The sequence below is a fragment of the Lichenostomus cassidix genome, unplaced genomic scaffold (assembly GCF_008360975.1).
Source record: "Lichenostomus cassidix isolate B80296 unplaced genomic scaffold, HeHo_3.0 HiC_scaffold_43, whole genome shotgun sequence".
Taxonomy (NCBI): Eukaryota; Metazoa; Chordata; class Aves; order Passeriformes; family Meliphagidae; genus Lichenostomus; species Lichenostomus cassidix.
The window spans coordinates 1381046-1403047 of record NW_028147635.1 but is presented as its reverse complement, the minus strand read 5'-3'; the positions used below and the strand labels follow the sequence as shown (position 1 = coordinate 1403047).

The 22002-nt window shown below is 53.9% G+C and overlaps 1 long non-coding RNA gene across 1 annotated transcript in view; it reads right to left on the bottom strand.

Moving 5' to 3' along the window:
- Positions 1–320: 320 nt before the first annotated feature.
- LOC146421086 (uncharacterized) overlaps positions 321–22002 on the bottom strand; it is a 453431-nt gene continuing 431749 nt past the window's right edge. Inside the window, exon 3 of the long non-coding RNA XR_014848770.1 lies at positions 321–352. This is a non-coding gene — a long non-coding RNA (uncharacterized LOC146421086). The remainder of the gene's footprint in view (positions 353–22002) is intronic.

Below are 22002 nucleotides of genomic sequence, written 5' to 3'. Positions count from 1 at the left end.
CATTCATAGGGCTTCTCCCCTGTGTGGATCCGCTGGTGGTCCATAAGCTTGGAGATCTTTCTGAAGCTCTTCCCACATTCCCCACACTCGTAGGGCTTCTCGGTCTCATGAAGCTTCTCAGGAATCTCAAGCTCAGAACTCCGGCTGAAGCTCTTGCCAACTTCCTGGCACAGGGTGAGTCTTTGCTCTTCACAGCACCCTGGGCTGGGTTTGCAGCCCCTCCTTGTGCAGCATCTCTGGAGCTTTTCCTCCTGGTTGGATTCCTGGGTCATGGAGCTGCTCAAAATGGCCTCTTTCATGAGGTTCTGCCATAAGGACTTGTCCTCCCTGGTCTCTCTCCTCAGCTCGTTGTCTAGGGAAGGAAGGACAGGGAGAGGATTTGGGATTTGCCTCCATGCCAGAGGGAATGGGAAGGAGATCCCCCAATCCATCCCTACCAGAACAGAGTCAGCAGCAGGGTTGTCCTGCAGTCAGGGGCAATGCTGGGTTGGGAGATGGAGGAGAAGAGAGCAGGAAAGGGGCAGTGACTTCCTCCTCACCTGCCTGGCTGTCCCTGGGCATCTTCCTCTTCCTCACAGCCCCCTCCTCCATCTGGCCAAGGTTTGGGAATGGGAAATCCTGGTTTAGAGGACAAGGGGTGACTACGTTGGGTTTGAACGTCGCCCTGTCCAATTCCATCTTTAGAAGTCACTGGACATATGGTATCCATAAAAATCTCCAGAACACCAAGATTCAGCCCCAAAAATGCCTCTCCCAGGAGTTCCCCCTCTCTGGTCTCTCCACTTTGGGGTTCTGGGATTCCCTCTCTCTGGGCTGCTGGGGTTCTGTATGGACTGGGAGTCCCCCCTCTCCAGTGTCCTCACCCTCCCCCGACTGCTGGAGGTCCTGGGAATCCCACGAGTTCCCCATCCCCAAGTTCCCCACTTTGGGGTTCTGGGATTCTCCACTCTCTGGGGTCCCATTTAGGGAAGTCAAGCGTTTTGGGGGTCCCAAGGATCCCCTCTCCCCTGTTTCTCTCACCAGGCTGCCAGGGGTCCCCCAGCTCTGCCATTGCCCCTCTCCATTCTCCCCTCCCATGGCTCTCACAGGGGTCCCCAAAGCCAGTGTCCCCCATCCCCCACTAGGTCCTGTGTGGTCCCTACGTGGCCCCAGGCAGTGCCCAACCCCACCACGGTGGATACCCACATCCCCCTGCCCCCCACTGGGGCTCTGCCAGCACCGCCATGGGAACCCCCAAAAACACCTCCTGGGGACTCCCCAATGTGCCCCCGAGGGGCATTTGCATAACCTGACTGGGGTTACTGGGCCCATGTTGGGAGGAAATTGGGGACACAATGAGAGCAACTGGGATCAACTGGAGGGTACTGGAACTAGGCTGAGGGGGAATGAGACCACAACTGGGGACACTGGGATCATACTGGGAGCAACTGGGACAACACTTCGGGCAACTGACTGAAACCTGAACCATGCTGGAGGTCACTGGGAGTAACTGGGAAAGAATGAGATTATTCTGAGGGAACTAGAACCTTACTGGGGCAGCTGGGAGTGCCTGGGAGTGACTATGAGCATGCTGAGGGACACTGGGATAGACTGAGAATGTCTGTAACCATACTGGGCTGACTGGAACCACACTGGGAACAGTTGGGACCATGCTGGGGGCAACTGGGAGCAAGAGAGAATGTCTGGAACCACACTGGGCATTACTGGGAACCAGATGAGAGGGACTTGGACAATACTAGGGGCCACTTGGGGGCAAGTGGGATCATACTGGCAGAAACTGGGAACACTTGGAACTATGCTGAGGGCAACTGGGATCATACTGGAATCAGAGTGGAAGCAGCTGGCCCCATGCTGGGGGACACTGGGATCACACTCAGGATGACTGGAATCTTACTGGGATTGACTGGGAGTGGCTGTGGGCAACTGGAATCATGCTGCAAGTAACTGCGAGGAAGTGGGAATGGCTGCAAGCATGCTGGGGGCAACTGGGATATACTGGGAGAGACAGGGAGACACAGGGATCACACTGGAGGCTACTGGGGTCATGATGGCATTGACAGGGAGCAACTGGGATCACACTGGGGGCCACTGCCATCATACTGGGAGGGACTGGGATCATACTGGGATTATAGTGGATGTCAATACACCCTGACTGGGGTTTACTGAGAGCTACTAGGCCCAGGCTGGGAGCCAGTTGGGGATACACTGGGAGCAACTGGGAATGACAAGGTGCATGCTGCTGACAACTGGGATGTACTGGCAGTGACTGGGATAACCCTGGGGGCAACTGAACCATGCTGAGGTAACTGGGAGTGCCTGGGAATGACTATGAGAATGTTCAGGGCAACTGGGATGTACTGGGAGTGCCTGAGACCATGCAGGTGGTGGCTGGGACCATACTGGGACTAACTGGGAATGTGCTGCGGGGGAACTGTGACCATACGGGGGGTAACAGGGGGCAAGTGGGAGTGACTGGGGTCCTGCTGGGAGAGACTGGCATCATACTGGACTCATCCTGGGATAGTACTGGGAGTGACTGTGACTATGCTAGCAGCAACTGGGAGAACTGGGGACACACTGGGCAAAAGAGGGAGGAACTGGGAGCAACTAGGACCATGCTAGGGGCAAACTGCATCATAATAGGGAATGACTGGGACTGACTGGGCTCATACTGGCAGTGATGAGGAAACTGGAACCACTGGGGGCCAGGGGGGCAACTGGGCTCATCCTGGGAGCAGCCACTTGCAGGACCCAGGAGTTCTGAACCCCTTTCCCGGCCATCCCGGCCCTCCAGCCCCCAGATTCCCCTGCCGGGTGTCCCAGCAATCCCAGGCATTCCCCCTCGCAGACTCCCCGCTCCGGGCTTCTGGGGGTCTCCTCTCCCTGGGGTTCTGAAGAGAAGCCGAGGCTCCCGCAGGTCCCCAAAACCGGTGTGTCCCCAATCCCGCCCCGCTCCGGCGCGGTCACCACGTGGCCCCGGGCAGAGCTTGGAGGGCCCGGGCAGAGCCCAACCCCCACCGCGGGGAGACCCGCATCCCCCCGCCCCCCATCGGGGCTCTGCCGGCACCGCCACCGGGACCCCCAAAAACACCTCCCGGGGAACCCCCCATGTCCCCCCAAGGGGCATTTGCCGCTCGGCTTTGGAGTCCCGAAAACTCCAAACACCCCCACAAAAAACCCCAAACCCAGGGATCCCCCGGATATTTGGGGCGAGCTCCCGCTCCCCGCTCACCTGCGGGATGGGGGCGGCGATGGTCCAAGGGGGCTGCGAATTCAGGGAATCCCAGACCGCGTGGCTCCTGCCCGATCCTCCTTTGTCCTTTTTCCCTCCACTTCCTCCCGCTCCTCCCCCTCTGTCTCTCCTCCTCCTTCTCTGTCCTAATCCCACCTCCTTCTCCTCCTTCCCCCAATCCCTTCTCCCGCTCCTCCTCCCTCCCTCTCTTCCCTCTCTTCCCTCCCTCCTCCTGCTCCTCCCCCATTCTCCGAAGCCCCCACAGCCCATGGGACGAGCGGGGATGGAAGCGGGACAGTGGGGTGGTTTGGGGGGTTCTACCCACATTTACCCCGCTCTTTTCGTTTTTCCCACCACCTCTCTCCCTCCCTTCCCAGAGCTCCGTGCCCACAGCCGGGGGGACTCCCAGCGCCACCAGTGCCACCAGTAGGGCCCCAGCTGCCCCCACACGCTCTTGCCGTGCCCAGCGCCGGTTTTGCAGGTGCCCAGAGCCCCAAAGCAGCCCAAAGCGCTCTGCCCTGGGGGGTCCCCAAAGCGGCCCCGCCCCGCGCGGCACTGGCAGCACCAGTCCGGAGCTGTCCACCCTGGATCCATCCCCTGCTCAGCAGAGCATCCTGTGCTCTGTCAGCACTCTCTGCTCCTTCGGGAAGGATTTGGGATTTATGCCAGGCACAGACACTGAACCTCACCCCAAACTGCCCCGGTGCCATTGCTGTCCCCTCGGCGCTGGGCAGCTGCTGTCCCAGGGGAAGCAGGGACACAAAGGAAGCCAAGTGCAGCCCAGCTGCCCGTGCTGATCCAGACGAGCCCCAGGGACAAGGTCCTGCAGAGCCACACGGAGCCCTCGGCTCCTGGCTGGGAACGGCTTGTGTTGTGGCTGCCCCAGCGGCCAGAGCGAGTCCTGGAGCTCCCCCAGCTCCTGCAGCAGGACCCAGGTTCCACCTGCTCTGCCAGGCCCTGCCCAGGGGCCAGCAGATCCACTGGCTCCATGCAAAGGGGGAAGACAAGAAGAATGCATTGGATGCAGCCCCCAAGGACCTCGAGCAAATTGTTCAGGAACATCCACACCTTGACCTGATGTTTGCAAAGCTGCAGCTGACAGAGTTCTGTGGCACCGGAGGAGACAGAAGAAGAGGAGACCTACAAGGAGCTGCAGGAGAAACACCCTGAGCCTCAAAGGCTGCTGCACTCTAAATCTCTGCTGGACAAAGTTCTTCCTCTCTAGAAAGAGATCCCAGAATAAGGCAAAAGCAAAGTTTGTGGCTGGTGGCAAATTTCCAATTGCAGAGAGAGCAGAGGAAGAACTGCAGGTGGAGGTTGGGAGCCTGGGAAGGAGGGAGGGGTGTGCAAGGTGATTTTATTAGGGTTTGTTTTAGTTCTCCTCCTCATACTGTGATTTGCTTGGGTTTGGGGGGTATTTGGTCACTGCCCCACCCCAGCCACTGCAGCCTCTGGTCCAGCCCCAAAGTGGCTGCCAAGCCTCTGGCACCCTGAAAACCCCACCTGTGAAAGAGAGCAGAGCAGGTAAAGGCTGTGACACAGGTGTGACACTGACACGTCTCACAGCTCCGCAGCTCACAGCAGCTGAGATGGAGCTGGATCCAAGGCTGGGACTGTGGATGTCTCCCTCCCTCTCTCTCTCTCTTCTCCTGACATTCTCTTCTCAAAATCTGGGTAACTTGAACATGTTATAGTTAGCTGTGACAGTGCTTTGTGAAATGCATTACTGTAATTCCAAGTTTAGTATAAGCTATAAGCTAAGTGAAGTACTATTCCTCTGTTAAATTGTTAGGTCATCGGTTATAAGTTTGGTTAAATACCGTAAAGTGCTCTTCTTTTGCTAAGTTATTATTTTTAAGATAGGATTATAAGGTATAATTTAAGTTCTCTCAAGTCTGAGAGCTGTTAATCTTTTAGGCCATATTCCTTTTATCTTTCCCTCACTGTCTTTTTGTCAGATGCACCTAAACACACCTAAACACACACAGACACACACACACACACACACAGAGGCACACGCAGACAAGGACAGTTCTCAATTAATTTCTGGCTCGATTGCCTGGATTTCCTTGGTTTCATTGTTGCTTTTTTCCCCTGCTGTGCCTGAACTGTGCAGTCAGGAGCAGAGTGACTCTTGCCAAGGAACTTTGTTGTGCTGTTGCTTAATATTAAATCTGGTTTTTGCGGATCCCTTGCTGGGGATTTTTTAAGTGCTCTCAAGCCCTCGTTCATAAGAGGGTGAAGGAGCCCTGGGCCAGGCTCTTGTCCTGGGGGACACAGGGACACTGCTGGGAGGTCCCTGTCCCCCTGTCCCACCCCCCAGGGCCCTGTCCCCCCTGTCCCCATGTCAGGCTCTTGGGGTCGATCTCGTGGAACATCCTCTGGGGGAGGCTGTGGCACTGGGGGGCAGGGGGGACCTGGGGGGACAGGGGACCCTGCTGTGCACGAGCAGTGTTGGACTTGTCTGGGGGAACTGTGAGGGGGGCTGGGGCAGAGTGAGTGCCCCAGTGATGTCATATAGCTACCCAGTGATGTAACACAGCCACCCTGTGATGTCACAGCCTTCTCTGTTATGTCACAACCCCTCTGAGATGTCACCCAGCAACGCTGTGATGTCACAATCCTGTCTGTGATGTCACAGCCTTCTCTGTGACATCACACAGCCTGCTCTTAGATGTCACAGACAACTCTGTGATGTTACAAAGCCACACTGTGATGTCACATCCTGCTCTGTGATGTCCAACAGAGCCACCCTCCATGATGGCAGAGTCTTCTTTGCAACCGCAGAGCCCCCTTTTTGATGTCACACCCCACTCTGTGTCACAGCCTGCTCTATGATGTCACACAACCAACCTGTGATTTCACAGCCCAGTCTATGATGTCACAGTCATCTCTGTGATGTCTCAACCTACTCTGTGATTTCACAGCCCTCTGTGACATCACAGCTCACTCTATGTCATGCAGCCACACTGTGATATCACAGCCTGCTCTGTGATGTCACACAGTCCCCTCTATGATGCCATGACTGCTGCTTCATGACTTCACACAATGCAGTCTGTGATGTCACACAGCTCCTTTCTGACATCACAGCTGCTCTATGGCTCTCTGACACAGCCCCAGAGGTGCCCATGGCTATGACACAGCCCCCTCTGGGCCATGGCACAGCCCCTGCCAATGCTGAGCACCTGTGAGCTCTGGGTGTGCCCTGCTGGTGTCCCTGAGATGGCCTGGCAGTGCCCCAGCCCTGCTGGGCTGTGCACAGGAACTGCTCCTGGGCAGAGCTGTCTCTCTGCAGCGCTGCCGCTTGCCAGGAGCTCCTCTGTGCCAGGAGCCCAGCCCAGCTCAGCAGCACAGCAACAGCACAGGGACTTGAATGACCCTCGTGGGGCTTTGGTGCTGTTTGCACGAGACTCAGTCCCTCAGGGTGTGTGCAAAAAACTTCTCAAGAACTCCAAGTGAGATTGAAACACTGAAGTATCTTGTGGTGTTAATGAGTTCCACTAACAGACACAACTGAGAAAGTGTCCCCAGGTTGCAGTTAAAGAAGAACACTGCAGGCAGTGATGGCAGAGGGGACAAGCAAGGCAAAGGTGTCTCTGATGCTGAGCAAACCTGGATGTGTTTCAGGAATCCAAAGGGCCAAGCCCTGACCCCAAGCCCCTGGCAAGGCAGATCCTGTCCCTCCCTCATTGCTCAGGGCTCTTCCCAGGGCACTGGGATGTGGGGATGTGCAATGCCAAGGGCAGGACCATGGGGTGGCCCCTGCCAGGCTGCTGGGCAGGGACAAGGAGGCCATGAGGCCCCAGGGCTGCAAGGGTCACTTGTGACCTGCTGGCCTCAGGGCCAGGGACAGCAGCCATGGCCAAAGTGCTGCACAAGTTGGCTCTGTCAGGGCCTTGCAGCTTCTGCACATCCCTCTGCCCTCTCCAGCCCAGGCTGTCCTACGCTGTCCATGCCCTGTGCCTCTGTCCCTGCAGGCTGTCATCATCCCCCAGCTGCCCCACCTCGCTGGCCCCTTCCTTCCCTGACAGCTCTGCGTCCTGCCTGGCTCTGCCTTGGCACACAAAGCCTTGGGCTGATCCAGACTCCTAACAAACCATGGCTCTGCCTTGATTTCCCTCTGGTCTAATGCTGTTCAGTAGGAAGTTTATTTCTATAGTTAAGGACAAATATTTCAAAGAGCTTCTAATATATCGGTGTTCCTAGTTTAAAGGGTTTATTTTTCCCTTTGGAGAAGACGTGATTCCAGCATTCTGTGGCTGACATTGATCCAGGGTCTCCCCTAAGGAGGTCTGCCCTGGTCAGAGAAGCTGTGCCTTGACATCTGAGTGGGGACAACCCTGGTCCTCAATGCCCAACCTAATCCTGTCTCTCCTCACTCACCTGGGAGCTGCTTTGCTTGCACAACTGGCTGCACTCAGGCAAAGAGGGGTTTTCTTCTTTTATTTCTTGAAGCAATCTCAAGCTTCTAAGTTTCCCCACTGAAAACAGACACCCTCCTTAAGTGTGTGCCAAGCCCAAGCTGCCACATAGGAGGTTCCCCTTCCCCAAGGCAGAACCCTGCAAGAAATGTTTTAAACACATAAGAAGTTCTACAATAAACCCTAATCCAGGGTTCAGTGGAGGCAGAACTAGACCAAGTGCTGAAGGGCAGACAAGCTTTGAACTCATTGCAGCTCAAAGCACCCAGGGGCTTGTTGAGAGGTGTGTGAGTGAGCCAAGAGTGAGGGCAAGGGAAATGCAGAGAGCCCTGGAAGTGCTTGTGTGCAGACAGGCTGCTGGGAAGGGCACTGCAGCCCTGCCCTGGGCCAGCTGTGATGCTGGATTCTCATGCCAACCTGCACTGGGCCATTGCAAGGGGTTGTTGCCATGGCCACTTCACTGAGCCCACGGCAGCAGCCCATTGCTCAGGGCTGGTGTCACTGCCCAGAGCCACAGGGGATCCATGGCTGGGGTTTGTGCCATGGCCACCTGCCCTGTGCAGCGCTGGCTGGGCAGGCGCCGCGGAACCAGCAGCAAAGCCCAGTGCCAGGGCCAAAGGCCAGGTCAGCCTGACAGAAAGGGTCAGTGCTGGGGACTGTTTCCATGGCAACCATCGCTGGGACACCACACCTGGGTCACCTGTCATGGCAGTTGCCATGGAAACCCCTTGGAGGGACTGATGCCAGGGACACTTGCCCTGAGACACTGCTGGGCTCGGGTGTCATGGCAACCACCATAGGGCATCATTGGTACAGAGGTTGCTATGGCAACCAGCACAGAGCCCCCTTCCTACTGTCCAATGCCAGGACAACCTGCAGGAGACACTTTGCTGAGGTTGGGTCCATGGCCAACAACCTTTGCCCTGCTGGGATGGGGATTGTCACGGTCAGAAAGGAGCCTGTGGAGCTGTGGTGATGCTGGATGGCCATGGGGTGCTGCTTTGGGTGGGGCAGAGGGAATTTCCTTCCCAGGGCTTTCCTGGGGCTGTGCTTTGGGGCTGTGCTGAGCACAGGGTTGATCACACACTGATGGTTTTGTTCTCGCTGAGCTTGCACAGAGCCAAGGCCTTTCCTGCTCCTTGTCCAGCCATGCTGGGGAGGGGCTGGGGGTGTGGGGGAGGTTGGGAGGGGACACAGGGGGACAGGTGACCCAACTGACCCCAGGGATATCCCAGACCATAGGACATCATGCTCAGTGTATAAAGTGAAGGAACAAGGAGGAAGGGGTGACATTTGGAGTGATGGTTTTTGTCTTCTCAGGGATCACTTGGGCAGGAGGGGATCCTGTTTTGCCGGTGGTCAGGGTAAGCACCAAAGACACAGACAGCAACTGAAGGAATTGTGTAATTTATATAAATGCAAAACTGCCAAGAATTACAAAAGGATAAGTTCAGCAATATACAAAATCATTTGCAAAGAATTGCAAAAGGAGAAGCTCAGCAATGAACCCAATCATCACTACCAAAGATTGCCTATAATGATTTAGAAAGATCCATCACCAGTTAGCCTCAGACTTTACCATCACCCAGCCCCACACATCAGCTGGGGAAGCTGTCACAGCCAAGGACTGCAGAGCCACTCTGGACACTGGGAATTCCTGCAGCTGTGTCCACCCACAGGTGAGGCTTCCAACCTCGCTGGGAGAGAGCCCAGCTTGGAGAGTGCAGAACAAACAAACTGACAGCACTTCCAGTGCAGGAACATCTGGATTCATTCTCCTCTTGGATTCTCCCAAAGCCTGGCCAGGGCTCAAGGAGGAACCAAGGGAGTTGACTTTGACCATACACCCCCAAACCAGGCCAGATGTTGGATTTCATGGCCTTGTTTAGCTTCTAAATACAGAAAAGTCAATACATGATTCACTAATTAGTGGATACATCTATCACAATGCTAATGATCATGCATATTTCGTTTATGAGTGGATACAAAGATAACCTTAGGTTGGAAGGTTCATCGAGAGGTCACCTTTGGCTCAGGCCTGTTGTTCAGGCCTCAGTCAGGCCTCTTGTTCAGGCCTTGGCACTTCAGGGATGTGGTTTAGTGCTGGGCTGGCAGTGCTGGGTGAACAGTTGGGCTTGATGAGTTCAGAGGTCTTTTTCCAACAGAAAATATTCTAGAATTCCAGGATTCTATCTGCTGGATATAGCTTGGTCCATGTTAGCAGCATTAGTTTGCTTAGAAAGTTCCCTCTTGGTCAGCTCTTGAGGCCTAAGGCTTCAGCTCCTTTATTCTGATATTTTATTCTTAGTGCACCTACTTTATCTTAATAGACACAGTAACAGCAGTACTTGAAAGCAAAATGAGCATAGCAAGTTTGTATTTTAGAAGGAAACACCCAGTTAAGAGAGAACAACAGGATTTGTTTCTCTGAACATTAAACAGATTACAGAGTAACACTTTTCTTCAGGGTTTAATACTCACAGGGCACATCTCTGCTCTCATTGACTGCAGGGTGAGTTTGATTTGGAAATATTTAGAAAGCTCCAGGAGTACTCAGCAGCTTTTCCTAAGAATTCTCCTGCAGACACTTTTAGGGCACACTTGAGGAGAGATCCTTCTTCTCTTTATTGGCCATGCAGCCCATGGTGTTGCTGGTGATTTCCAGGGGTTCCAAAGAGGAAAAGTCCTGTTCCAAGGCACCCCTGAGCACAGGCTTCCCAAGGCAAGGCCTGCGAAAGGAAGGCATTGTGTTAAGAAAGGACAGTTCTCCAGTTCCAGTGCCTTCGCCTCTCTGCCTGTGCCTGAGTTAGCCTAGGTGGAAATCACCAGCTGCCCATGGGGACTCAAAGTCCACAGCACATGCATTTCAGGGAGTTTGAGCTTCAGGCAGATTCCTGTTGCCATTGCTGCCTTCCTGCAGGACGCTGGCAGAAGGTGCTTGTTTCTGTTCCAAAGTGCTTTGCACAGGCTGGGCTCTCTGAGCTTGCAATAGAATGCAAACTGGGGAGGGTCACAGCCACCCTGGGATCAATTCCCTGCCTTGTCTTCACCCCAAAGTGGTGGTGCTGAGTCACTGAGGTGTTCATTCAATGGATTTATAAGTTCTAGTGCAGTGTCTTGCTGCCACAGGGAGCCCGAAATGCCAGGAGCTCGGGCTGTGCCCCCCTGCTGCCAGCCCAGCCCCACGTCACTGCTGCACATCCCGGCAGACAGAGTGCACTGAGGAAAAGTCCTTTATTCCCACTGCAAACAGGTGTGCACGTTAGGAAACAAAGACAAATGAAAGCAAGGCCTCCGGCCATGCCATCCGCCCTCTCCTCAGGCTCCTCCGTTCATCCTCCTGCCCTGAGGGCTGCGGGGGCGGGATGACGTCGTGAGGGCAGCTCTGGATCGTCCGGGCAGGGCTGGATTGTCTGGGCCGCTCTGGATCGTCTGGGCAGGGCTGGATCGTCTGGGCAGGGCTGGATCGTCTGGGCAGGGCTGGATCGTCCGGGCAGCTCTGGATCGTCTGGGCAGCTCTGGATCATCCAGGCAGTGCCAGGATTTGCTGGGAAGCCCCTGGATTGTCTGGGCTGTGCCTGGATCCCCATGGCAACACTGGATCCCCCGGTAGCCCCCAGCTCCCTCCCAAACACACCCACTATCTGCTCTTTGGGAACATGGTGATCTCCCAGATATATAGAACTGGTGAGAAACCTCATCAAGGTGTGTGATTGGGAAAAATGAAAATTCCTGCAGGAGAGGAGATGCATGGCAAAAGCATCATCCACCTTCCCTCAGCCCAGGCTGGGGCTGACAGCATCCACAGCACTGGGGCAGCTCGTGTCTGCTTCCTGAGGGAATTTTTTCCTCATCAAGTCAGATGAGGAATTTTTTCCTCATCAAGTCAGATGAGGAAGGAGAGGGCATTCCAGAGCTCATTTCAGTGCTCCAGCTGAAATGTCTGTTGAACTAAAGGTGTGTATGGTGCCACTGGTCTGGTTTTGTGGAGTTCCCTTGTATACACTGGGCGACCACAAAAAAAAAAAAGGTATTTAACATATATCCTGCTTTTTTCAGTGACTGTTTCTTCTTGAAAAATCATTAAACTTTATTTCAAAGAGTCAACAAACTGTTTTTTTCACCTGCAGAGAGACCTAGAGGAAAGGAGACTGCTGCCCTGCTGTGGGAAAAATCCAAGCATTCAGGGGCAAAATATGGCCGTGAAGAACCCTGATAAACAGGGGAGAGCAGCTTTGGGAATGTTCTCATGTCCTCCCCCATCTGCCTCTGCCTGGGTGCTGCTTCAGGGATCCCCTGCTTGGTGCAATGATGAAAATAAATTCACTCTTGATATTTCAGCCCCGGTTTTGTGTTTGTCCCTGCAAACTACAGAGATATGATGTAAAAAGGAATAATTGACATCAATCTAAACTGCTTGAGCCACTTCTGTGGCACTTCATTTGCTTCTCTGTTCCACCCCTGTGTTCAGGAATGTGTACTGGCCACCTGCCTTACACGACTTACACCTTCCACACCAAGTGCTCCAGAGAAACCGAGCAGAGAGGTTGCTGCCAGCCAGGCCCAGCAGAGTCAGGATACTGCCACGACACCAAATCAGCAGAGGAATTGAAGCCCAGAGTAATAAAGGCAGCCTGGCTGGTGCTTGGCTTCAGTGCAGTTTGTCTCAGCTGATTGGAAGGATGCCTCAGGCAAGAGCTCCAGGCAAGGCAGGGAGTTCAAAAGGAGGAGCAGTGGTGAGACTGAACAGGATGCTCTGCTTCATCTCCAAAACCTCTGGTGACGTGGAGGACATTCAGATTATAAATACAGGAGCTCCTGTTGGCCACAGGAAACTGGGCATATGGACCAGGCTGGGAAATTCACAGGAATGAAGGATGGCAGCTGTGAGGTGCTCAGCACCCACCTCAGTGGGCTGCAGCTGCCCTTGGCCTGAGCTCGGGAGGATCTTCCCTTTTCCTTTGGAACTCCCTGGCAAACACGGAGCCTTTTAGCCCACAGCAGTCCCCTCTGTGGGAGCACCAAGAGATTCACAGCCTCGCCAGGCTGGGTTGCCACCCCGTGTGCTGCAGCTCCTGCCAGTCCTGCTCAGGGAGCACAGGCAGCTCTGCACACATCTGTCTCCTGGGAATTGCTCACCTGGGAGGGAGCAGCAGCCAGAGACTGCAAAGACAAAGCAAGCATCTGCTTTGCTATCAACCTCAGTGCCAGGCAGTGTCCAGTGTGGCACGTTGTGGCATCCTGGAGCTTTCAGCTGGACAATGTGTGTGGCCAAGCACGTGTCCTCTCAGGCTCCTTGTCTCAGGAGATTTTCAGCCAGGCTGCAAGAGCTGCATTTGCAAATGCATTTGAGTGCTGCAGCACCTCTGCAGGCACCCGACACAGCCAGTGGGATCCAATGTCCTGGCAGGAAAATCCCCGTGTGCCTCACAACGAGTTCCACAAAACAGCCTGGCAGCTGCTGGCCTGCAGAACAGAGAGTTCTGGAAAATCTCCTTGGCATGACTGAGAGCTCTCCTCCCTGCAGAGATCCTACAGAATGATCTCTGCACCAGGGCAGCTCTCTAGGAGGAGAAGTGGATGCAAGAAAAGGAGCTTTTGCATCAGACCAAGGCCTTGTGGCACAAGTCACAAGCACTTGGTGTCCCTGCATCCCTCCCGCCCCAGGCAGCGCCTTTCTCCTCTGCCCCACACAGCACACACTGCAACGCCCCAGAGACCAAAAGGCTTCGGCCTTCAGCAGTTTCCCCCAAATCAATGTCTACAGCACCATGAAAACAACAAACTCTTCTGATTTGTCAATTCCATCATTTTATTTCAATGAAAGCATCTTATGGAACCTGTTCTAAGTGAGCAAGAGCTACAGCTCAACTGCCTGAGGAACATATTCCAGAGGAACATATTCCAGGCCAAATGCTAAAAAATATTATCTATCATAAAAAAAGAGCTCCCTAGAAGTTTTCTTTCCCAACTAACGTCTAGTTTAAATCTTCGGAACTCTTTACCTTGTTTAATTAATTAATTTCATTAATTAATTATTAGGGTTTAATTTTAATGAATTTAGTTAGTTAGCTAGCTAGTTAAATATTAATTTTTATTAATAATTATTAATTTTTTTGTTTCCTAATTAAACAGGAAAAGAGGGCATGAGAGGGTCTTTATCCAATTATCCTTAATTCTAGAAAAGAGCTCTACTAACATCTAGCCATATTTTAACCTACAGAATTTAATTCTAATAAATTCTCTTACTTTTGCTCCTCAAATTCTTGAGGTAGCAAGTACAATGGCACCTCAGTCTTGAGCCTCCTGGCCCTGCAGCAGATGGACATTGCCACCCAACTTGGTGGCGTCTGCAGAATGACTGAGGGTGCCTTCAATGGTCTTGTCCAGGTCACTGAAAATGTCATTGCCAGTGTCAGAGTTTGGTTACTCAGACCAGAACCCTGACTTGCTTTGGCACTTGCTTTGGCATGTCTTGTTTCCTGGTCACCTCCATGTCACAAAGAAGAGAAGCAGGTTCTTTGACTGGGGCCTTGCCAGAGTGGTGAAGGTGCCTTTGAACAAGATTTTTTGGGGAAGGGAACCTCTCCATCCCAAGCCTGCCAGTCGCATGCCAAGAGCTGTGAGGGATGCCTGGGACAAACTGTGCCACTCTAGGAATTGCTGTCCCCAAGTGCCATCTGGAATGTCCCGTAGGAGGGACCCTGAGGCACTGTCTGTCGTCCTCAGTCCTCCAGGCTGGGTGGCTGCATTCTGGCCACAAGTCACTTGGGAGGGACACAGAGCCACTGTCCTCGTCAGCGTTCCCACTCAGGTCTCTGTCTTCAGCCCAGGCCTCTAATGGGAGAGACCCTGAGCCACTCTCTGCCTCACTGCTCCAGCTCAGCTGTGTCTTCAGCCCATGACCAACATGGCAAGGAGCCTGAGCCACTCTCTTTCCCAGTCCTGCTGCTCAGCTCTGCATCTTCAGGCCATGCCTCACCTGGAAGGGACCCTGAGACTCTCTCTTCCTCAGTGCTCCAGCTCAGGTGTGTGATCTCTGCCCACTCTGTGGACAGCCCTGGCAAACTGCACACAGACCTGAGCTCCTCAGAGCTGGATCCCTCTGTGGTTGGTGTATCTGACAGGCATGGCTCTGCTTCTGCCCCTGCCCCCTGCCCACCGAGATCGTCCAGCTGGCTGGGCAAGGGGCTTGGGGGCACTGGTGCATAACTGGGTATGGAGTTGAGGCCTTTTCCCCGCTGTGAGGGACTCTGCTGGGCAGAGCTGGGCCTTGGCCTGTGGCTGTTCATGGATGAAGGCTCCTGTGCTCTGCCCAGGCCTGGCAGGGCCTCACAGGAGGCCTCTCTTCTCCACTTCTCCAGCTTGGGTGTCATTCGTGTTCCCCTTGCCAGTCTTCCTCCAGGATGACACAGGATTTCTCAGCAATCTCTGGTTCAGTCAGGGCAGCCCCCGCTGCTGCCCCTGCCCCCTGCCCACCCAGAGCTTCCAGCTGGCCGGGCTCCGGGCTGCGGGGGCAGCAGGGGCTGTGCGGGGCAGCTGCCCGGCTCTCCGGCCCCAGTGCGGGGGCTGCTGCTGCCGTCCCTGTCCCCGTGCCCTGATGCGGGGGCCGCCGTGTCCCCGGCTGCTGGCCGCGTCGCCGGATCACAGCCGCCATCCCGCTCAGGATGGCACGGGAGCCGCGCCGCAGCGAGCGCAGCAGAGCCTGGCCGCGGCCCCTGGGGCTGTGCGGGGCTGCCCGGCTCTGCTGCTGCCGCCTGCGCCACAGAGGCAGCAGAAGCTGCTGTCTTTGCCACCTCTCGTGCCTTGGCAGTGGGATGCATGTGGTGCTCCTCATCCTCAGGAGCTCTGCCCAGAGCAGCAGCTTCTGGCTGGGTGTCCCCATGAGCTGCCTGGGCACGAGGTGAGCTGGGCAGGTCAGCGTCTGCCTCTTCTGCCAGCAGCTCAAAGGGGTCAAACATGAGCGCCGGGTAGAAGGGCTTGACCCATATATGGTAGACACTGATTTTGTTCTTGTTCTCCTGTGACGACTCCTGGTCACTGCTCTCTTCCCCACTGGACTCTGATTGATCTGCATTTGGGGAAGAAAGCTCTAGGAGGCGTCCTGAGCCATTGCGACGCTGCAGTGGTTTTGGGTCATGTGAACAGGTCACTGGGATGCCTTCCTTCACACTACTGCCACCTTGGAGATCCCTGGAGCAGCCCCTGTCCTCGCTCTGTAGCTCCTCCAGGACTGTCCCCGCTGCTGACCCAGCCCACTGCCCAAGACCTTCCAGCTGGCTGGGAGAGGGCCTGGGGGGGCAGAGCTCCTGAATCATGTCTGGAGTTGAGGTCTGTTCCCCGCTGTGAGGGGCTCTGCTGGGCAGAGCTGGGCCTTGGCCTGTGGCTGTGCACGGCTGAAGCTTCCCATGCTCTGCCCAGGCCTCTCTTGGCCTCAAAGGAGGCCTCTCTTCTTCACTTCTCCAGCTTGGGTCTATGTGCTGTTCCTCTTGGGACAGCTCTTGGAGGCTCTCCACTTCCCAGTCTTCCCCCAGGATGACGCAGGACTTCTCATCAATCCCTGGTTCTGTCAGCACAGCCCCTGCTGCTGCCCCTGCCCCCTGCCCACCCAGAGCTTCCAGCTGGCCGGGCTCCGGGCTGGGGTGGCAGCAGGGGCTGTGCGGGGCAGCTGCCCGGCTCTCCGGCCCCAGTGCGGGGGCTGCTGCTGCCGTCCCTGTCCCCGTGCCCTGATGCGGGGGCCGCCGTGTCCCCGGCTGCTGGCCGCGTCGCCGGATCACAGCCGCCATCCCGCTCAGGATGGCACGGGAGCCGCGCCGCAGCGAGCGCAGCAGAGCCTGGCCGCGGCCCCTGGGGCTGTGCGGGGCTGCCCGGCTCTCTGCTGCTGCCGCCTGCGCCACAGAGGCAGCACAGGAGTCACGGTGCTCCTCAGCTTCCTGCGGGGCTGCCCGTGACTCGCAGTTGGACAGCTGCACGGAGCAGGAGAAGGATGAGGACCAGCTGGCCCTCTGCGGTGCAAACGGCCCCCTGGCACAGCAGCTCCCTCCGTGCCCGCAAGCCTGGCCCCAAGCCCGAGCGCATCCCTCACCTTCTGCCTCCCAGGGAATCGCAGCCACTTCTTCTTGGGCTGGACGCCCACGGTGCTCTTCTCGCTTGTCGCCATCTCCGTCACACTGTGACACTTCGCTACTGCGGGAGATGCTGTCTCCTGACAGAGGAGCTCTCTCTCCTGGCAGTGGCACCCCCGGGCTCTCGGTGCCCTTTTATAGCCTCCTGCTCACGCCGTGTCCCCAGGTGTCACAATGGGCTCTGGGCACACGCAGCCACACGTCACAAAGGAGCCTGCAAGGCGCTGCTGTCCCCACGGGCCACTCCCCAGCAGCCCCAGGACAGCGGCGGGCTAGGGGGGCTCAGAACCAGCTGCAAACCGGCTGGAACCGGCTGGGACAGCAGTGTGCAAAGAGGGCGGTGACAGAGCTGTCACACAGCCTCTCGCAGGGACACATCAGGGACTGCAAAAGCAATCAGTGCATGTGCCACAGCTTTAAAAACTGTGTTTGCACATCATGCACAGCTGCAAAGTTGTAGAAGGCATCACTGCAGGCTGAAATTTGTTTGTAAATAATTACAAGGTAGAAATGATTGTGGAAACTATTCAAAAAAATCCTTTTTCTATCCAAAAAATCATTTTCTGGTGTCTATTAACACTGATAATTGCACACTCAGCAGAGAATTCCTTTCTGAAATCAGGATAGAGGCCCCACTGAAAAATGCAGAGGCTCTTGCACATGGAACATGTGCAAGCCCACGTTTAGGGTCAAGAACTTTGGTGTGCAAATACTGGGCTCATTGGGAAAAGGTTTTCTTCCACCATAGTTGAGAATTCCATCATTTGCCCCTTTAGAATGCAGAATAAAACAGAGGAGAACTCCCTCGGTTCAGGAGGCAAAGGAAAGAACTCCAGAGATGAGCTGTTGGAATACAATTTCTAAAATGGCTGAAACGTTCACACAGCTCCATTTGAAACTGGGAAATTGCAAGAGGAAGTGATGGTGAATACTCCCATTTCGGAGGGCTTGGCTGGGCTCTTGGGAAGGACTTGTTCCCTGGGAGGGTGGGGAGGCCCTGGCACAGGGTGCCCAGAGAAGCTGTGGCTGCCCCTGGATCCCTGCAAGTGTCCAAGGCCAGGTTGGACACTGGGGCTTGGAGCAGCCTGGGATAGTGGAAGGTGTCCCTGCCCATGGCAGGGGGTGGCACTGGATGGGCTTCAAGGTCCCTCCCAAGCCAAATCGTTCTGGGCTTCCATGATTCTCTGGTTCTGTAAACTACTGTGAAACATTTCACATCAGCGTGGAGAAGTCAATTCCATCCTGCTTGGAGATCCAAAGGATAATATTTGATGTGTTTCATCTGTTAGAATTTTGCCATGACTCTGGAACAGATTCCTCTAAAATGTAATAGTGGGATCCTAAAATCTTTCAATATAAGGATTTAATGTCTGCCATCTACCAATGATGACTCTGAATGAGGCTACATGTGACACCCTCCAGTATTAATTTAACAGTTAATTCTTCAGGATATTTGAATGAAAGTGAATTTACTGTCATTCACAAACTCTGACACTGAAATTTCTTGAAAGTCAGAATGGAAAACAAGTTGGATTTACCTCTCCAAAAGACAACATATATTTTATAATTTTCAAATTATAAACATGTAAAAGTAGAAGAAGAACCCAGTGAAGCAAATTAGGAAGAACAGAGCACTCTAAGGGATCCCTGAATGTTTTTTCACAGAAAATCACAGGAGCTCTCTTCAGCATTGAGTAAAAGCTTAAGTAAATTGAGTACCTATTAAGCATTGAGTAAATAAACATCTGTGATTTCCAGGCTCATTGTCATGCATGTTTTCAAAGTTATCCATAAACCCTTTAAATATGTTTGGCATTTCTATCTCTTAGAAGCTGTTGGGAAATTTTTGTTACACTCCTTGAGGTGAATAAAACACACACTTGCTCTGAAATATTGCAAAGCAAAGCACAGACAATTGGTGTCTTGGTTCAACCCAGGCAGCACCTCACAGCCCCTCGGTCACTCCCCACCAGTGGGATCAGGAAGAGAGTTTGGAGGGTAAAAACTGGAGTGGGTTAAAATCAAGGCACTTTAACAGGGAGAGCAAAAGGCACCACATGAGCAAAGCAAAAGAAGGAATTCCTTCAGCCCTTCCCAGGGCTGGGCAGCTGTTCAGCACCTCCAGGAGAGCAGGGCTCCATCCCACAGAACAGTGACTTGGGAAGACAAAAGGCATCCTTCCAAACGTCCCCCTTCCTCCTTCTTCCCCCCACTGCATATCCTGAGCATGAAGTGACATGGTCTGGGATATCCCTGGGGTCACAATGATGCCTTAATAATTTTGGGGGTTTTTTCTCTTCATATGTCTGTAACTTGGTGTAGTTCTGTGCTCTTACAGAATGCTGAAAACCTCTGCTCCCAACACATTTAATCAAAACAAAGCTTTTGGGACAGAGATTCAAGGACATATTTGTTACCCCAGGGCCAGAAAATATCTAAACAACGGTGGAAAGGGGGGAGCAGGGCCTGGGGTGGTCAGTGTCATTGCCTGAAGGTGTGATTAGAGAATTAGGGACCAATATGCTAATAAGGCAAAACTCATAAAAGGTGAAGAGCTCATGACCTGGTGTCCATTTTGGGTGTAGTCCCTGAGGGAGACTTTGTTGCCTGAACGTACCTTGAAGGCCTTGAATAAATTTGTCTGCTTTTTATACACCTAATTGTTTTGGCCTCTGTTTCAGGTAGCCTGTTCCAGGCATCAGAGTCACCCAGAGATAAAGGACTGAATGTCTGCTGTGACCCATGAGAGCTCTGCAGCCCCAGGGGACACAGCAGGGACAGGGAAAGGAGTGTGGGCAGTGCCTCCTCTGAGCCTCAGGGAACTTCCAGAGGAGGATCCAGGGCAGCCCCAAGGCCATCTGGCAGGCCTGGAACAAGGCAGGCAGCTCTGAGCAGCCTCCATGGCCCCAGCAGAGCTCGTGTGGGAGGGCTGAGTGCAGGGAGCACCATCAGCTGCCTGTGTGTCCCAGCTGGAGCAGCAGAGCCCAGCAGAGGCAGCCCATGGCCCCGGGCAGCACAGCCCCCGTGCTCTGCAGAGCAGCACCCCCAGCTCTGTGGGGCTGTGGGGAGCAGGGCAGGGGCTGCAGCAATGGCTGCTCAGGCCAGCACAGCTGTGATCCCCTGGGAAAGGCTCTGTGGGCAGCTGGGATGTGCCAGGAGAAGAGCAGGAGCCCTTGTGTGTGTGCACAGGAGTCCTGGCAAGAGCTGGGGCAGCAGGAGCTGCCTGAGGAGCCCCGGGGCAAACTTTCTGCTGCTGTCCTGGGCAGTGGGGCTGTCCTGGGGCTGCAGGAGATGCCAGAGCTGAGGATCTCCTGAGCATTCCAGACACAGAGTCACTGTCCCTGACCTCCATTGTTTCCCATTCTTGCTGCAGGGCCAGATAGGACTGGGCTGCTCTGCTGGGCTGGGGCAGAGGTAGGGAGAGGCTGGACTGGGCAGTGCCAGGGAGGGGAAAACAATGGACCCTTGGTTATACAAGTCCAGGCAGTGTCAGAATGGTTCCATGGAGCCCCAGAGTGTCACAATGATCTCCCTTATTCCATGGGCCCCCAGAGTGTCACAATGTCCCCTCAATTCCACGAGGCCCTGAAGTGTCCAAATGGTCTCCATGGTTCCTGAAGGCCCTGCAGTGTCACAATGGCCCTTGTTTCTATGGGGCTCTGAAGGACCCCAGAAAGGTCTCCTTGGATCTGCAGTATCACAGTGGACCCTTGGTTGCACGAAGCCCCAAAATGTCACAATGCTCTCCTTGGTTCCATGGTTCTCCACAGTGTCACAGTGTCCCTTGGCTGGTTAGGGCCCCATGATGTCACAATGGCCCCTTGGCTCCATGAGGCCTTGCAATGTCACAATGGTCTCCTTATCTTCATGGGGCCCCACAGTGTCACAATGGCACCTTGGTTCCTTTAAGCCCCACAATGTCACCATGGTCCCCTGGGTTACACGAGGCTCTGCAGTGTCACAATGCCCCTTTGGTTCTATGGGGCCCTCAGTGTCTGTTTTGCTGGTGGGCAGTGTCAGTACCAACAACAGAGACACCAACTGAGGGAACAGTGTAATTTATTATAACACAAAACTGCAAAGAATTACAAAAGGAGAAGCTCAGCAATGCACAGATTCATTAGCAAAGAATCATAAAAGGATAAGATGGACAAAGCACCCAGTCAGCACTACCAAAGATTGCCTGAAGGGATTTAGAAAGATCCATCACCAGTTAGCCTCAGACTTTACCATCACCCAGCCCCACACATCAGCTGGGGAAGCTGTCACAGCCAAGGACTGCAGAGCCACTCTGGACACTGGCAATTCCTGCAGCTGTGTCCAGCCACAGGTGAGGCTTCCAACCTCGCTGGGAGAGGGCCCAGCTTGGAGAGTGCTGAACAAACAAACTGACAGCACTTCTAGTGCAGGAACATCTGGATTCATTCTCCTCTTGGATTCTCCCAAAGCCTGGCCAGGGCTCAAGGAGGAACCAAGGGAGATTTCTTTCATAGTGCAGCCCCAACAAAGACAGATGGGGCTTTGTCTGGCTTCTAAATACAAAAAGGTAAATACAGGTTTCACCAATGCACAGATACATAGATCATTTTGGTAATAATGTTTCATTAATGAGCAGATACAAATATAACCATTGACTGGAAGGTTCGTCAAGAGGTCAGTATTGCTCAGGCCTCAGTAAAGGACTGTTCAGGCCTTAGTCCTTCAATGGGTCCTTTGACTGACAGATGAACTACAACCTCCATAACAATTCTTTCAACAATAGTCTTTTAGAATAGATTTAGGTATTAGGCATAAAGGCATCACCACTTGTTTTCAATTAAGTCCTGTTCAAGTTCATTACTCAGATCTATACTTTGCATTCCTTTTAAAACATGCCTAAATAGTTCCTATTCTCTATGTTATTTATCAAATCCCCCTTTTTACTGAGACTGTGTCTCTTTTCAGACAAGTCTCAGTGCTCCATTTTTTAGCACAAAGTGTCACAACAACTCTAACATGGACTCATAACACACCAAGTGCACACACTGCAATGATTACAGTCACTGCCACAAATGCATTTCACAGCAGCCTCCAATTTGGCAGCCATGAAGCCAATCCCACCAGGGAGAATTTTCTTCTTTCTGCCACTCTTCTACTGCTCTTCCTATCAAGGTGATTCCTGACTGTTGAACTCAAACCCATCACTGACACAAGTGCATCATTCCTGTCCTAGAATAGCACAAGT